General features: G+C 43.5%; 1 protein-coding gene across 2 annotated transcripts in view; it reads left to right on the top strand.

Annotated features, from left to right (window-relative positions):
• The window catches only part of sema5a (sema domain, seven thrombospondin repeats (type 1 and type 1-like), transmembrane domain (TM) and short cytoplasmic domain, (semaphorin) 5A), a 134,308-nt gene that overhangs the window by 15,667 nt on the left and 104,402 nt on the right, over positions 1 to 14,239 (top strand). The window lies entirely within an intron of this gene.

Raw genomic sequence — 14,239 nt, 5'->3', positions numbered from 1 at the left:
AATGCACTTTGTATAAATGATATACAGTATACTCTATAGGGTGATGACAGGGGTGTCAAACTCATTTATTTTGAAACATAGTTCATTAAATGTAAACTATCATTTCATAAAAACAGTTTATGCACAACCAAAAATTTCTTAAGCGAAATAAGACCAATTTCGACAGTGTGACCCCTAGTGGACCAATTATGAATAGCAGTTGCCTAATTTTTGCACATTCATCCAGCGGCCCAGATTTGACCTTCTAGCGGGCCGGATTTGGCCCGCGGGCCGGATTTTTGACACCCCTGCTTTAGAGGAAGCTGGTGGGAACATGAGCTGATCTGACCCCACTTCAAGGAGTAGTCTGAGCTAAACAGCTCCCACGGTGATGTATGGAGGCGCGTGTGACTTTGATGAGCAAAATCAATTGCCAGCAGTCAGTCTGGAATCCGGGTCTTGTCGCCTTCTCTGTGTTTGCTCAAAGAAGCATCTTCAGAACCCGTTTCCATTGTCGCTCCATCATCACCAGCGAGGAGAGTGAACGTTCTCGACTAATATCCGCTGATCATCTGCTGAATTTGTACCTCAGCAAGCAGAGTGCGCCCTTACAAATGGTGCTGGGCTGATGACGCATTTGCTGCTTCTAAATTAATGCTTCCTAGCCTTCCTTCCCTGTAGTGTTTTTTTTTTTTTCCTCTTTTACTTCACCCGCTAAAAGTCTGTCATTAATAAGATAAATGGAGTGCATATTTAGTAAGGCTAGCTGACTGCAAATGGCGTGGTCAGCACTGCCTGTTCCACGGTAAAGGCCAACTGCTTCCTTCACAGTAAAATGTATTTACTGTAAAGGACATTCAGGAAGCGACAGTTCAGGATCCGTCACATCTGGCCGATTATGGTCAGCATCAAGGCTGATACCGATCATACGGATCAGACACACGCATCCCCGTGTTCAAAGACAAGTCGCTCACTTTGTTTGTGTGTCCTTACTCGTCCCCCGTGCGGTCTCCAAACCTGTGATCTAATCTCTCGCCTTGCTCTACGTCCCTCCCTATCCATCTGTCCGCCTAATGTGGCATGTTGATGATTTAGCAGTACACCAGCGGAGTGGATCAACTGTGCAGTTCACGCTTTCAGTCTGAAGTTTCATGCTTGTAAAGGAGGGCAGAGTGTCACCGATCAGAGACGGAGACAGTGGGGAAACATTATAGTGAGGCCTGATTAGTAAGGGGGTAGCGTGACGCGCAGGGGGATCAGCATCAGTAATGACACCCGGAGAAAATTTGCTTGAGCCTCAGTTTTATATTTCCCTCAGAAGATGTTTCCCCTTCTGTCCTTGTCTACAAAGCATGGCAGCTCCTTGAATGCATCACCCCCCCTCCCCCCACCTCCACCTCCACGCTGCTGTGTTTAGTTACAAAGAGACTTTTCACTTGGGCAGTTTTACTGGTGTTAGCGGTTCACGTTTAGTTTGGTTAACATGTGCTACCGTTTTCCTGCGAGGGCTTTCCTTTGCACCGGGGGGGGCAAATTATCATTTAACCGGCGATTCTTTCTTGGCGCTTTGTCAGTGCTCCAATTCACCGCTTCTCGTGACCTTCCGGTTGGCATTTACAGAGGAAATCTACCTGCACAAAAGCGTTCGCCGTGGTGGTTAATGAGCACATGTTGAAGGACAACCTGGTCATTAAGCCTTTGGACCTAAGCATGTAGATGATGACATCTATTCATATGGGCGATGGTGTAGTCTTAAGCCCTTTTACCTTACAGTAATACAGCTCCGTTGACGTCAGTAGAGCTGTGAAAATGTGGGGTGTTAGAGCCGTCAGCTATGAGCTTTAGTATTTTATAAATAGAAAGCGAGTGTTGAATATTCATGCGGGGATGGTATTAAGGTTAATAAGTTATTTTTAACAAAGAAAAAAAGTAGTGAGCAGAGCTAAAGTCTTAAAACAAAGTTTGCGTTAAACAGACTTTGGCGTTTTTGCAGAGGATTAATGAACAAAATGTGGTGTCTGATTGACGTTATCGCTTTTTTCGTCGGGTATCATTAGGGACCGTCTTAAAGCGGGCTGTCGTCACCGTCCTCAAGAGGAAACCGTGTTACACAGACATCACGGAGCCGCCACATAATGACGGATAGCTCCCTATCTATTAATATCAGCCACCGCTGCCCCTTCTCTTCTGCGCTTTCGCAGTTCTCCCCCTCCGAGAGTTCGCTGCGAGAGGCGTATGTTGTTGTGATTTTATTTATTTCTTTATTTTTTTTATTTTTTTTGAAAACCGCCTGGCCTCTCTCATGGGGGGGATACATCGGATCACACAGAAGGAAATGCAATTACCGCCTCCCTGCAGAATCCTAATCACTGAGTCCTGATGTTAAAAGTTAGCCTCTTTAATGTGCTGAATTTCAAAGACGCACCGCAGATCATTTGCTTTACTCCCTCCCATCTTCACAGGATGTAAATCAGCTTATTAGTTTGCCATTTTTAATATGTGCGTCCCATGACCTTAAGAAGTGCCACCGACTTCACTCAGATGGGGTCCCCAAAGTATCGCCAGCTAAATTAATATGTTTGCGGTGTATAAGACTATGTTTCTTTTTCAAATGATTAAATTCTGTTGGTGTAGCAGATCTGGATGCGTTTTCGAGGTGCACCTGTGAAAACATCCCAAACTTCCTCCAACACAGCACTTGCTACTGGTTAACTTTAGCTTTAGCGTTGACACGACACATTTTTTCATTTCCAGGTGCTTGCTTCGTGACATTATCTGTGTCTGTGCACATACACTGCATACACACTGCATGTGATGTAGTGTACATATAACTGTGGAATCAATGGGTTTTGAGTGCTGCGCTACCTAATTGTACCGCTGACTAATAAAGTCTTCTTCTAGACTCCAAGTGGGAATCAAATGCCCAATTAAAGCCTTTACCCTTAGGCCCTGCTCCAGTAGAAGTGAACCGAAAGAGAAGGATTACTGAAGTAGTACATTTCATAGTTAAGCAGAAGTTTTTGCCTTCACATGGCCTTAATAGATCCACAGACTCAAGTAGCCTGGGGCTAAGGCGTGCAGGTTGGTTCACGGTGTGTCTGTAGTGTGTCTGGACGTCTCTATTTTTGAGGAGGCTGTCAGAGTGGAGATGTCCATTCCGCTCTTGGTGAAACACAATCCTCCGCTCCTTAGAGAAAGCAAGCGAGGGGGAGAGAGAGATAGGCCTACATGTGTTTGCGCCGTCTAGCTGAGACACGATCACATCGGATGCCCGCGGGCTCCGTCTCCGACTCTGCTGCTGCTCCTCTGTTGTTCCAGTTTACCCACGGGAGACAAGTTCGGGGAGATGGAGGCACAGGCAGGCACACACACACGCATTTACACACACACACAGACAGACACACACTTCTGCTGCATCATTTCCGTGTAAGAGCAACTATCTTTAAACAAACATCTCTCTCCTTTTCACCAATCCTATAACTTTCAGCTATTGCGCCGATCTCTGGTGTTAACGGGACAAATTACAAAGGCCAGACGCACGCAGACGCACACACATGCACACAGCCGAGTAATTAATTGGTTCCAGTGGAGCCGAGTGCTAATTTACTATCCCTCCCGCCACATTTCTTCAGATACCGAGCGACGACTCATCTCAAGGCAGCTTCCTTATGGCTCCCTTCCCATCTGTAGGTCCCTTATGCGTGTTGAAGTATATGCGTGTGTGATTTTTTTATTTTTTCTGCCGAAGAGGTGGCTGTTGTTGTTTTCCAGGCATATAATTACTGAGCTGTAGGAGTTGGCAGCCTGTTAGGCTTGTTATCTTGGATGTGTTGATTGCAAGTAACATGCGGGAAGATTGATTATGGTACACGTCTCCCTGCCCCTTTGCCTCCTTTTGGGTTGGAACGAGTGGGGCTTTTGTCGTGGGAAGATCAGCTTTAAAAGCACGTAACGTGAAAGTTCTGTACAGACTTTGAAATGCCAAAGAGAAATGTAATTTTTAGTTCAGTCTATACCACTAATAGTCCAAAAACTAAAATAAAACTCATGAATGAACTCCATTAAAGAGAAACTGCTGAATTCCAAAATCTAACTAAACTCATTTCAGCTTTATTGATATAACACACAACAGTGATGATGAATTTAATGTACTGTATTGTTGGTGCAAAGTGCTTTACAGTGCAAAAAACGGCGTTCAATTATTTCTAAATTAAACCGATGTCAACTCAAAGCTCCTTAGCATCTTTCTTCACTTCCTCAAAAAAAATGCAGCAACTGTGGACAGTTTTGCTTCAGTGGGAATGCACGGTATTAAATATGAGTTCCTTTTTAAAGTATGTTCGTGTTAATGTAGAAAAATAAATGTTTGTATGTCTTAGTCCCAGACCTGTCTTCAGAAATGATTATTAAAATCCACAGAAACATCCACAGACAATAATTAATTATTTAGGTCGAACAAATGTAATGGCCCACTCCAAATATTTTATGAATACGAACTTGTCCAAGAATACCAAGTCAACATTCGTCTCTGCCCCAATGGCTTCCGAAGTTAATCTGTGTTTGTCCTTGATGTAGACTGTGTTCATGCTTAGACTGTAGTTCTTTACCTGAATGCTGAGTTTCTTCTTTATCTTGAGCCTCAGAAACTTTTCTTTGACACTTCAGAGCTTTAAAAAATAAATAACAAAAGTGAATTCATAGAACCAAAGTAACGTTAGTAACCCTCGTTTATCACAGACTTTCCTATCTATAATCATTTTTTGCTTTAGCCTACTAAATCTTCACTGCACTTGCTTTTGTCTTTACTTCTGGCAAACAGTCCTTGCTGGCTGAAGTGAGATGCATCTCTACCCGTGTCCCAGTGCGGGAACGTCGCCACAGAATCCAGATTTAAATCTCTAGTGTTCCGCAAAATACACGGAGATGTACCTGGCGCTGACGGGCTTAATCAGCACTGTGTGAACCTGTTTGGCGAAAGCTTGACTGTAGCAGACGTTCGTTTATATTAAAAGTCTCTCATTCTGGCTTTAATCTAAATTGTCAATCCCACTTTATCGTTTCTTATGCAAAATTTAAACCCACGCATTGGGGTTTAAGGAGGTGAAAACAGGTTGTATTACATTGGCTTACATTAAGAGTATATTTTCTTAAGTTCATATCATTATAATTAACATCCGTTTTACATCATGTTTCCGTCCACCAGGTTAATGTGAATTCAACATAATGATTTAAAAGAAGCTGTAGAGCTGAGGTTAATCTCTGCAAGTGACCCATTACACGCAGCTATTTGTGCTGCTGCTGTTATAAAAAAAATATTAATTATACCAGCAGCGGAGTAATGAGTCCGTGAAGTAACACAAAATAGTTTTTTATACACAGCTATATGTAGCCGCATATAGCTGTGTATAGTGTAACCTCACGCAAAGAAGATATGTCCTTCAAATTATTCAGAAATGCAGAACTCGAGTAAATATATTTCTTGCTTTCCACCTACGACCGCATGCACAGATAAAAGTTCTCTTCATTCACAGCAAGTGGAACGAAAGAGGCTCGACCTCCCCCGCAGTGGAATCTATCTGTGAGAGATTTCATCCATCAATCCCCCAGTCATATTCTGTCATTCCTAAAGCAGATGATTGATTACGAGATTAGTAATTGGATGATTCGAAACTGCGGTATTCTGTGGGGAGAAAAAAAAAAAAAAAAAGTCGCCACTCTGTGATTTCACATTCCTAGTTGAATGAGAGAATTTACCCTTGGATGACTGTAATTTTCTTTTCATTTATAGTCTGGTTGACATCAAGGTAGCATTCCGGTGCCCTTTTTGGAAATATAGATCAAACAGCTGGTCTTGTGGTTAGCAGTTACCCTTGATACTGGCAGAGCAGCGAGCTCCTTCACTCTGTTTCTTCACCTCACAGGATCAGGAGGTAGGTGTGTTTGTGTGAATGGCAAGTCAGTCTGAAGCTTTGCATCTGTGCACAGCTGTAGACAGTGATAGTGTAATTTTGCGCCCAGTCAGACAGTCGGCTACCCGTTAGCCAAGCATGTAATTAAAGCTTTAAAAATGTCACCATTCCTCAGTGGTGGGCTTTATGCCCCTTATCGCTGCAGTCCCAGGTGAATGTGCATGTGCCGGTGTGGGTTTAGTGTTTGTATTTCCTGCATGTGTGGTAACTTATTTGTCTCTAAGTCCTGAAGAGAGCTGGCTATCTTCGAGCCACTGCCTTGATCAGTCGTCAGATGACGCTGCTCCTCTCATGTGGATTGGCCTTGCTAATACACCGCACAGAGAACAAAGGCTTTGAAGTGCCAGGAAATCTTTGATGCCAGCCCATTACCCAAGCAGTTAAATGTTGGGAAAATGACAGAAAAATCTTCAAACATCGACAAGGGGATTGTTTTGATCGTCTCCAGGGAGAGATAAAAAAAATTGCACGATTGTAAATCAGCCCGGGGTTTTGAGGTCGGCGTGGATCTTCGTCGCTAGTCGTCATTGACTTTGGCACTTGAAGAAGTACAACAAAAAACACTGAGCACGTCTCCTGTCAGAGAAGTGACTTTGTTTTACATTGCGGAGTCTGTTCTGGAAAAGTCAGCTCTTATTGAAATGTAGTTTTGGGACAGCGGTGGCAAATTCTTGGTTTTGTCCCTGAGATTTAAGCCACTCCGGCGTTGCAAGGCTGTTGTGACAACTTGGTCCCTGTGAACATCGCTTTCTTGACACTGAGAGCGTCTCTGACAGAAGCCTCGGGGTCTGTACTACGTGTCAGAGCCTCTGCCTCAACAGCTGATCAGTTGTTTTTTTTTTTTTTTCCTTCACAAGCTGACAGTGCTATATAGACATTTCTCAGGAGTAGCAGCCGCCTGGACATAGAGGTTTCGACAGGTTCAGGGTCTGTGGGATGATGGTAATTGGCACTGAAAGGCAGAGTGCGTGCTGTTCATTGATCCTGATAGCTGATAGTGCTGTTCCTCAGTGTGAGCTGCATGTAGCCGTGTTTGTTTTTTTGAAGCCCGTCAGGGCCAGTTTGGTACTGTGAAAACTTTAAACGAGAAGTTTGACAAGTTTGGGGAAATACGCTGATCGCTATCTAGAAGTTCCTGCCTGCCGGCTACCTTTGCTTAGACGGGAAATGGGGGGAATAGCCAAGTAAGCCAAGTCCTGGACCCTCTGAAGCCAAATAATTAACACATTGTTTGTTGGATCCAACCAAAAATGACAACGTGGCATTTTATTGAGGGCTTCTGCCGCTTGTTGTAAATCTCAAAGGCAAGAATTTTTTCTTTTCTTGATCGTATTTGTAGGCAAAGCGTTTCACTGTAGCCAGCCGTCAGCTTACCTAACCTATGAACACCTTTAAAGCACATTCTCCCTTAGTTCTTCATCTGGATTAAAATGCATCTGTAAAAGCCACAATACGTTATTATTACTAAGTGGTGGTCAGTGTATTTTGGAGCTAGCTATTTCAAATCTTTATGCTAATCTCACTTTAGCTTTATGTTTTGCATTTGAAAAGATGACTGTTCAAGAGTAATCCTGACTCTGCCTTACCTTGACCCAAGTCTGGAAATGAATAGCCTTGTTTTGTACTTTGACGGCAACCCTGCCAGCACTTCTGTAATGGGTTTGAGTCACAGGTTATATTGAACTACCTTCAGTAATCAAGGAGGCAGCAGCAGTAACAGTGGAGCTCCTGCTGGTAATTGTTATCTACTAGCGTGCGAGAGCTTTTCACGCAGATGTTTCTCTCTCCTCAGGCATGATGTCAGTTTCCCCTCCACATACTGCATGTCGTTGAAGCCTCGCCTCGTCTGGAGCTGTGTTGCATAGATACACAAATGCAGACCACATTGGGGCACGTGGTGAAGCATCAGCGTGAGTGAGCGGGAGGAGTAAAAATAACTGCAGAATCCGTAAATCTCTGGAGAGTTAGGGTGGGACTTGGGTGAAATTGCTGGGTGTGTTTTTGACAGTGGAGAGAGCCGGTGTGTGTGTGTGTTTCTGTGGCTCGGTGAGTATCTGCAAACGTGCGTGTTGTACGTCCCAGATTTAACTGTTCCAAAGCTACAGTTGTGGTCAGGTGAGTCATCAAGGCTGGTAGAAAAGAGGCTTACCAACTTACCAAAGGAGTACACAGCCTTTGGTGTGTTTGACATTCATTGTGTTTTCCAGCTTGATGAAAAAAAAATAATATATCAGAGAGGCCAAGCTGCGTACAGCCATTACTCAAAAGCAGAGGAGGGTGACATTATCTTAAATTGACCCCAAGAAGGTGTACTGTAAAAGTTCCAGAAGAGGTTTTGTGAAGCAAACTTTGTGCACAGAAACTAAGTAGAGAGTGTGCAATGTTACATCCCACCACCAGAGAAGCTCACTTCTGTTTCTCATCTCTCAGCGTCTGTGTTTCATCAGGAGTCTCCCCTCCCTCCATATGCTATGAGAGCAAGAAATTAAACAGAAAGACGTGCATTTCTGTCTTCCAGATCTTACGTGGAGGTCCCAAGCCCAACAACAGACTGCAATTGTCATTCCGACAATCAAAAACCCTTCCGCTATTTGTCCAATTTAGACCTGTTTGTGGAGTGAGATTGAAATTTGGGCTCCGTGCAGGTAAACACGTAACAGTACGATAAAGAAGTAAGCATCTGTCTCGGTATATGCTCGGTTTTTGCATGGTGACCAAGCAGCATTTTTCAAGTATAATTCATTACAAAATGCAACATCTTGTAGAAATCCAAGGGATTTCTGAAGACACATTAGGTATCCTTGTATGCATAGGTGTTCTTGCTATCTTACAGATCCTTTTGCCTCCAAGGAATGTGCCACCGCACACACATTGCTGCACAATTGAACAAACTATTTAGCCTTAATGTCAGGGCTCTCTGGTTTTGAACTTAGCTTGAAGGGAGATCTTTTATGAAGGGTGCAAGGGTGAAGTGTATTTGAAGATAATGCATTAGTATATTAATCTAATGAAGGACAAATTCCAAACAAATAGTTTTATTCACGGCTTTCATGACAAAAAAGACGTTTGGCCCAAAGGGTCCCCTTGAACAGCACTGGTCAATGGCTGCATTCATTAGCTCCCGTGTTTCTAGGAGGTTCAACCTGAGCATGCAGACAACATACGTGTGTACATTTACATGGCAGTTAAAAACAGAAAGCCCTATCTAACCATAACCATCCAAAGCTGTTTAATTAAGGTAAAAAAATGATCGCTTACACTTCCCCCTCTTTTGTGACGTGTGCACGCCATCGCAGCATTGGCACGTATTTGCGGAAGCCGTGATTACAGCGCCGCTACTTCACCTGGCAACGAGAAATGCTATTTTCTGATTGGCTGATAGGTCGTTTATTCAAGCAGAGCAGTCTGCCGTCGCCTCATCCATTCATAGATTGCTTATCTCCTTTATATACAGTCTATGTTACTAATGTGCGGCGATTTTTCTCAGTGAGAGAAATGTCATGTGTGGCGTGTGAGCGTGAGAACTTATTGAAATGCGTGTGTCTCACGCTCAATGCGTGTGACTCGAGACCCCTGCTTAATATAAACCATATTGGAAATGTGCACATTGCTTCACCTGGGCCTCACTGTGTTTCATAGAGCTGACTGAAAAGGAAAAGGACTGAACTGCAAGAAACCAGTGTTCCAACTATCATAACAATGTTGAGTATTTTTTAGGTGTTACGTGAGAACGGGATGCATATTATCTACTGATCCACATTTTTTTGTGCAAAAACCCCTCGCACACATTTTGCAAAGACAGCCTCTTTCACCGTGATGATTTTTTTATAGATACATATATATGTTTTTATGGACAATGAAGCCTTTCATTCTTCATCGATACCTGTGCTGTTGCATAAAAAATTTAAAGTAATGTATAATGCATTGAGTATAAAATACAATAACATGCATGCACACACACATGCACATACACACACACCATGACTTACTGGAAGGGATTTTTGCACAGAGTAAGGAAGCTGGAGTGTGAAATTCATTCTAGGACTGGAGAAGAGAGAGTGAGACAGAGAGAGAGAGAGAGAGAGAGAGAAAATGTACATGTGCACATTTGATTTGTGCTTCAAAAGCCACACTGTGAACCACAGATAAGGCTTTGAAACAAACAAGCCATCTGATCCAATCCCACTCTTGGAGGGACACAAACATTTCTTCGCTTGGAATTAATCTGCCCTCTGATCTGGCGGGGGGGTCGCCGAGCGTAAAAGGACCCTGCTGTGCGGCGACGAGCTTTTGATGGCAAAATCATCACTCCATCATTCTCTCCGTTATCCTCCGCTGAGCCCGCGAGAGACCCAGCAGGTTGCAGCGGACTAAAAGCATAAACAGTGAGGGAAAAGGTCAATGAAAGGTAGAAGCAGACAGGTTGGAGGACAGATAACAGGAGGGAAATGAAAAAAATCTGACCAATGGCGATGAAAAATAAAAGAACTAACAGCTAGGCAAGAAGAGCAGTCAGACCACTGGCCACTCTGTCAATCAAGTTGTGTTTTACGCAGCGGTAATGTTGTCACTCAGTCAGCCTCATCAGCTTCCAGTCACCAAGTTTGTTACTTTGTCAGATCATCTGTCATTCAGTCTGCCGGCCTGGCAGTCACTTGACCATCTTGGTTGTTACTCACCAAACCAGTTATTCATTTGGCCACTCAGTTACCCAGTTGGTCAATGGCAGAATTTTCCATTTGTTGAGTCAGTCATTCTTTTATCAACCAATAATTTAGTCCAGTCATAACCTAATCAGTCAGTCTGGCATTCAGAAAATCTGACTCAGATGTTCTTTATGTATACAGACAGCAAAGTAAAAAGCAAACATCTCGATCATTCCTGTCAGGTCCAAACACAAGACACCACGATCACAGAAACCAACTGGCAGACGGAGGCACGCACCGGCAAACAAAAACTGGCAATAACCTGCCTGATAGACAGAGTGATAAACAGGCAAACACCCAGTTAATCACACACACACAAACACACATAAAAGCCTTCGTGCCTCAAAAACATACAGCTATATAAAGCAGCTGAGTGGTGTCTCTGTGTGCTCTGGTTTTAAAGCAAAGTCTGGGTGGATTTTAGTGGCGTGTGAGTCCTGTCTAGCCAGGGAGAGCGGTGGGAGCCTGAGAGGCATCTATCAGCACTGTGGTGTGACCCCGATCTCACACTCCCCTGACTGTGTTTGGACAGATGGATCATCACTGCGCCGCTCACATTTGACAAACGTGTTTGTGTGTGTGTGTGTGTGTGTGTGTTTGTGCATGTATGTGTCAGAGTGACAAAGCCAGCGTTTGCTTGGGAGCTTATTCATTATGTATAATGCAATTCAGCCGTCATGAAGTCCCCCTCAGACAAAATCAATAGCGGTGTTAATATGATCCTCTCTCCACTCGTTACTGGAGGAAGACTTGCATTGATTGGTTAGCTGACACCCCTACTCATAAAATGCAAAGATGCATCTGAATGTGTGTCCGTGTGGGTTGCAGTGTCTGCATACATCCCGACGTGTCCTCATCTACTTTTACATTTCGCTGCAAGTGGTTTGAGCATCTGTGTAATTTAACAGCGAAGACATCAGAGCTTCAGTACAAAACGGTCAAAATTAAAGAACTTGCACAGTTTAGAGTTTAAAGCTGCACAAAAGTTATGCAAATTGAATCCTTCTCAAAGATTATGGATATCATTTTCAAACTTATATTAATTTCCCCCTAAAAGCCAATGCAAGCTTTACCGCGTCCACACCCGAGGCAGCTTGACGCGACTTCCATCATCCGTCCGAGCCTGCGAAGTTCCGCATGGGCACCTCTGCGGAGGGTGACTGGCTGCTGCGCCTTTCAGAAGCGTCCCGGATGTATCTTGCCGCTCTGCTCCTCCAAGAATACGGCATGAGACGTTTTCTGAAGGACAGGTCCAGCAGAGCAGGAAGTCAGGTACAAGAACAGCGTAGACCGTCTGGTCAGCTTTCAGAATATAATACCGTGCTTAGACTCCCAGTCCCAGCCAGCGGCACCACGCTAGAAGTCAGATGTCTAGAGGATTTTCGCAGTAGACGGCTCATCTCGTCAGCTGATCTGCATCGTTGATTATCCGCCACAGCACGACAACATAAAACGCGGCTGAACAACGCAATAAAGAGAAAAAAAAAAGGAACCGTTTAACTATGTAGCATAGTGTCAGTGCTTCTTGTAAATGGAAGAAGCACATCACAAATCATTGGAAAACTGGCAACATTAGTCAATAAAGAAGCAAACAAAACCATAAAGCCCAATCGAAACATACAGTAGCTGCCAAGTGTTAAGATGGAGCAACCTGAATGTATTCTGCAAAACGAAACCCTGGGCAAAAGAATCCACTTTGGCTCAGAGAGCACAGGAACAACTGATCAATTCTTCTTTTATCTCCATATTTTTTTTTTATCCAGACATAAAACCTTTTTGAAGGTTCTAGTGTAAAGGTTATGTGGACACATGGTCAACCTACAGTGAACATTTTACCCATGTTATATTAATAGAGAGTTGTGTGACTTAACATTATTTTCTATTTCTCAAAATTCAAAAAAAAAAAAAGAACCTCATAGCTTGACTGACTGAATAGTTCTCTGTATGTGACAATTTCATGTGACAAGCTGTTTACCCCATGTTAGCTTTTAATATGGCTGGTGCTCCCTCTGATCTGTGCCCTAAATGTACCGGGGTGTCATCCATCACCAGGTCCCTGGATGATTTCCGTGTGTGCGCCTTAAATGCACTGGTACTGTGCGTGTGTTCTCGGGTAGGAGAAGGAGTAGGAGTAGGTGGTGGAGGCTCGCACTAATGCCCTGGAGATGATTTAGAGTTGATGCACCGAACAGCACAGGAACCTCTTCCAGTTTTCTCCCACAGGACCAGCCGGTGGCTTGTGGGGAGCTAAAGAGAAAATAGGATCTACCAGAAATCACTTTAGGGGAACTAGACAACAAATGGCTCTGGTTTGAAATCGTGGCCGTCTGTTACTTACTTTAAAAGGCATGATTCACACGGAGGCATGAATCATGTGGTCTTTAAAGTGACACATGCATTTTTTTTTTATTTATGGCGTGTAAGTGTTTACACTATCTTAGATTTTAGTCTTAATCGTTTCAGCATGTAGCACGAGGTTTTCATTATAGGTTAATTTTCATGCAAAAACAGAGATAGGCAAGGAAAGGCTCCTTTAAAGCACTGCAGGAGACTAGACGGTGTAATCTATGCACGTAGCCTAGACTGGTGTGAGCCATTTATACTTACGCCTCATCAGTCAGGCACGCGCTGTAAAACACCACCCAGTTTTGCCAGTCGGGTCATACAAATGCTTGTATCTTCGAACCTCCTCAGTTAACCTTTCCTCAATGTGTTCAATCTTTATTGATCCAAAACAATCAGTGCGAAAAGTGCGTATCTGGAGAAGCAGCTGGAAATACTAAAGCGGAAACACGCTACTGCCAAGCCGATCAATCACAGCTCTTGCGGTCACTGTGGCGCATAGTTACATTTCTGGGGAGGCGCATGTCAGGATACGCCGTTAGGGTTAGCTACGGCATCAAATTGGACATATTAAGGACCTTAAGGAACTTCACAAGATTTTACACTGTGGTTAAATTAAAGGTCCGCTTAGGAATTTCTGACCACTAGTAGCGCTATTGAGCTTTAACAGTAGGTTTACTATTTTGTTTCAGTCACACATGAAGGATGCACAAACACATGAGCAACTAAATACACATCAGTGAACAAAGAAGTGTGTCAACAACCCCGAGGAAGAAGGCATGGGACTAGACAATACGCTAGTAAACTGATATAAACGTACCAGAATTAAAAAGTATTTTTTGCATACGCACCTTTAATATTGATTGTAACTGCAAATGAAAGCCAACTGAAATTAATTAAACACAAGTAGAAGGCCTGCGTGATGAAGAAAGATATAGTAAGATATGATTACATATTAGTTTTGTTTTTTAAAACTAGCGTTACAGGTTGTACATGTACCGAATGAGACGTTAGAACTTTGTTTTCCGAACATGCATGTTTGAAATGACGGCAGGGTTGTTGCAGAGTGACCGAGGCCAACAAAGGGCATTCAACCTGCCGGCCTCAGCGTCTGCTCCTGTCAGCCAACCTTACTACCCAGCGATCGGCCCGTACTGTATGCTCAGAGACATCCATCCAGCCCACAGACAGGCACTGTAAAAACATCCATAATCTCATTTCCTAAATCAGGTTCCCCTCCGT

The sequence above is a fragment of the Chelon labrosus genome, assembly GCF_963514085.1.
Source record: "Chelon labrosus genome assembly, chromosome: 18".
Lineage (NCBI taxonomy): Eukaryota > Metazoa > Chordata > Actinopteri > Mugiliformes > Mugilidae > Chelon > Chelon labrosus.
The sequence above is the reverse complement of the archived record's forward strand: the minus strand, read 5'-3'. Positions and strand labels throughout refer to the sequence as shown.